Below are 4081 nucleotides of genomic sequence, written 5' to 3' on the forward strand. Positions count from 1 at the left end.
AAAACTATTCTTTTTTTTTTTTTTTTTTTTTTTGCGGTACGTGGGCCTCTCACTGCTGTGGCCTCTCCTGCTGCAGAGCACAGGCTCCAGACGCGCAGGCTCAGTGGCCATGGCTCACGGGCCCAGCTGCCCTGCAGCGTGTGGGATCCTCCTGGACCGGGGCACGAACCCGTGTCCCCTGCATTAGCAGGTGGACTCTCAACCACTGCGCCACCAGGGAAGCCCCAGAGAACTATTCTTTACAGAATATCTTTTGGATGTTTAAAGTTGCAGACTGGACAGAAGAAGAAACTTAGGATTCTTACTTAACTATATTGGGAGAAAGGGTGGGAAATCAGGAAGGGTGTGAGCTACACCAACCTCTAGAAAGGTAGGAAGTCAGTGGACTCTATATAACAGTGATAAATAAAGAAGATAAGGATATAATCATATTATTTAGACATTGGCAATAACAAAATAGAAGAAAGAAATGGTTAAGATTAGTTTGACTGAAATCGTCAAATCAAGACACTTTTGAGAGTAAAAGTAGATGCCATTAACAATTATGCTGGGGAAATGAGCATAAACCTGGAATGAATTGGACAAACTGGGAAGTACAGTCACCGTATAGGGAAGGGACCAGTTGCTTAACCTTTCTGTACTATTTTTTTTCTAACTATATGTATGCCTTTATATATATAAAAAAATCCTTCATAGTCTTGCCTTTTTACTTTTTCATAAGTCCAAATGATGTGACTCCTTGTCTGTCTGCCTAATATGTTTGTGAACTCCTAGAAAACAACAGTCACGTCTGACTCACCTTTTGATAACAGCAGGGCTTGAGAGACAAGTTGTCATGCCTGTTGAGTTAGCAGACTAACCTACTCCTTCTGAGTTCCTTATATGGCTTTCACATTTTACTGCATGTATTTTTCAATTAGTCAAAAATATCTAGTAGGTATGAGCCCTGGAGATGGAAAACAAACAATTCCTAAAGGGATGATAAGCATCCCATGAAAGGAACTCTGCTTTCTAACTGTCCAAAACATGAGGACACGGGTTATTTTGTTTGATCTTCATGAGAACGTTCCTTGGAGAGACTGTACTGTATTTATCTTGCAGATGAAGAAGAGGAAGTTCAGAGAAGTCAAGCAGTTTGTCAGGAGTCACACAGATTTTTAATAGGAGAGTTAAGCCCAGATCACAAGAATGTTAATTGCCGTCCTGATTCTCTGCCCATCACTAGCACCGCCTTTCCAATGAATCATTTTCCTATCTTCACTGAAGAGTCCTGGCAGAAGGAGGATTTCTGACTGCAAACAACAAACTCTGTATTCTCCTTTTCCATTTTCTCCTCCGGTCTGGCTCCTTTTCATTCTATGCTGCTGGTTCCTTATGATTGAAATTTGAAAGCATGTAACTGTTAATCTAGGAGTGATGAAAGAGTTTCATTTCTCAGAAGAGTCAGTACTCATCATCAACTGTGATAAATGAGCCCCTAATATCCCCTGATCCCATTATATTGTGATTAATTGTGCCAGTTTAAGTCAATAATTCATTTGTTAAAAATAGGCCTGCAAAGTATCATTTGTCTCATGGGAGATATCAGAATAAAAAAAATTCATTTGATACTTCTCATTAAATTAGTGTTGGAAGTTATATTGGAGAGCCCTGTTCATCAAATACTTATTGCAGGCTGATTTGATAATAAGTTGTATTTGTCTAAAATTATGTCTGCTAACTGTCATAATGGTCTGCATTTTCCCCGTGTTAATGAAGGAATAAAAATCTAAATACGTGCATGACTGGAGAAAAGGATGGGACTTGAAACTGGGATTAGAATAATTCCTAAATGGTCTGGCTTTCATTGCATTAAAATTAAAAAAAAGAAAGTGAGAGAGAAATTGAGCAGAGTATCCTCCTCCTGGGCCTGGGACTGTCCAGGGAGGTGCTAAGCTGGTTTCCTATGAGATGGATCTTCCTCATTGTCTCTTACCTAGAAATTATTATAAATGGTGCAGTCAGCCTCATTGGGCCAGTAAGACATTTTCAGCTATAAATGATTTTAAAGAAGATAGAACTGAAGAGCAGATCCAGTGCAAATGATAATGGTCACCATCAAATGAGACACAGGACTCACGTCTTATTATTTCCAAAGCAATATCATAGCCACTATGGAAAGATGGCTCAAATGCTCCTGGAATATCTGGATATGAGATGGGGGATGATGACTTATGTGACAGATGCTTCTGAAGGTGAGGCTGCTTTCTCAGAACTTGGGGTGTTTGGGACTGGGTTGAGGCAAAGGAAGACTGAAAAGTGGGGTGATTCTAACACAACAGGGCAGAGCAGCAAGGGTATGAGGCCACGTACCAGGCACATATTGGGAATTTCATATCTGATGGATGAAAAGGGAAAGAGAGAAAAAAGCAGAAGGGAGAGAGGAGGCAGGATACATATGGGGGAAGGGAAAGAGTGAAAGAACAGAGGAAACTGGACTGACCACAGCGGACCATCGTGCTTTCTGAGAGCAGCTCTGAATGGCCGGTCCTGAGACCAGCTACCCAAGCATAATATGTGAAGAGTTTGAAAATTTCAGACTCATGGGCTCTGAACTCAATCAACCCCCCTCCCCAAATCCTTCTTATTAGGCTTAAAATGGTACCCAAAATAATGCATTTTTTAAATGCTCCTCAAGACACTCTCCGTGCGAATACCTGGCCGGAGAGGGCCAAAGCTATGGCGGCTGTTAGGATGGGAAAGGAGACAACCATGCCAGCAGGTCTGATATGTGCATCTGTAAGTGTGCGTGTGGCCAAAGAAGAGGAGTCCAAGGAGCAGCTGGTGAAACCAAAGCAGCTCCCCATATATACTGTGCCACCTCTCCAGTCTAAATATGTTGAAGAACAGCCCGGTGATTTACAAATGGGCTTTGCGTCCATTCGCACTACAGCTGGTCATTATATTGGCTGGTGCAAGGGTGTTTACGTCTTTGTGAAAAATGGGATAATGGATACAGTACAATTTGGAAAAGATGCATATGTCTATTTGAAGAATCCACCTCGAGACTTTCTTCCGAAAATTGGAGTGATTACTGTTTCAGGGTTGGCAGCCTTCATTTCAGCGAGAAAAGGTTCTAGGTTTAAGAGAATTACTTATCCACTGGGACTGGCCACTTTAGGAGCAACTGTCCTCTACCCTGTTCAATCAGTAATGATTGCAAAGGTAACTGGGAAAAAGGCATGTGCTATGAGCCAGCAAATTTATGAAGCAGTTCAATCATTGTGGACAAAAAACAACAAAAAGGAGTCATTTCCTGAACCAAAAGAAAAAACTAAGCTAGGAAGCTCTGATGAAATAGAAATACCTGCAAAAACAACTCACAACCTTTGTGCCTTGCCAACAGAACTCAGCTCTGAAACAAAGACCAAACCAGAATGCACCTCAGGTGCTACACAGTTTATGCCTGACCCCAAGCTCATGGATCAGGGGCAGTTCCATCCAGAGACGTAGATATGTACGGCACTAGAAGCTGAAGTAGCCTGCATAGAGAACTACAAGATGTGTGAAGTTGCGAATAATGATGAAAAAAATCACGTAATGGGTAACTGTGATGCATAGAGTATAATTTAAACCAAGTCCCCTTATATCTTTGAATGTACAGTTAGACAAATCATGTAAGTGATTAAAGCACAAATTGAATACAATCCAAACAATATTAAATGATAGATGAAGACACAGAGGTAGAAGCATTAGGATGCATTTGGTGACTTTTAAGGGTATTTATAAAAAAAATAAAAATAAATATATGAACACAGATGAGACTAAAATCTGAAAGAATATGTATGTGTATCTATAAATATGTATACATTTGCACATATATATTTGCTTTAGCTTTTCTGATTTAATGTCAGCTAAATTAGAATAGTGTGTGGAAGGATGTGTTCCCTCCTCCTCTTTGTTTTTCATTTCCCAGAGCTGGAATAAAATATCCATATTTTATGACAAAAAGAAAAGAAAAGAAAAGAAAATGCTCCTCAGGTGACACTGCTATATGGTCAAATTTGGAGAGGCAAAGGGAATACTTGTATGCTCAGAGCTG

General features: G+C 40.3%; 1 pseudogene; it reads left to right on the top strand.

Moving 5' to 3' along the window:
• Positions 1-1616: 1616 nt before the first annotated feature.
• Positions 1617-3515, top strand: LOC111173615 (MICOS complex subunit MIC27 pseudogene; annotated as a pseudogene).
• The last annotated feature ends 566 nt before the right edge of the window (positions 3516-4081 follow it).

The sequence above is a fragment of the Delphinapterus leucas genome, chromosome 21 (genome assembly GCF_059928025.1).
Source record: "Delphinapterus leucas isolate spDelLeu-1000000601 "Yukka" chromosome 21, BTC_Dleu_Yukka2, whole genome shotgun sequence".
NCBI lineage: Eukaryota > Metazoa > Chordata > Mammalia > Artiodactyla > Monodontidae > Delphinapterus > Delphinapterus leucas.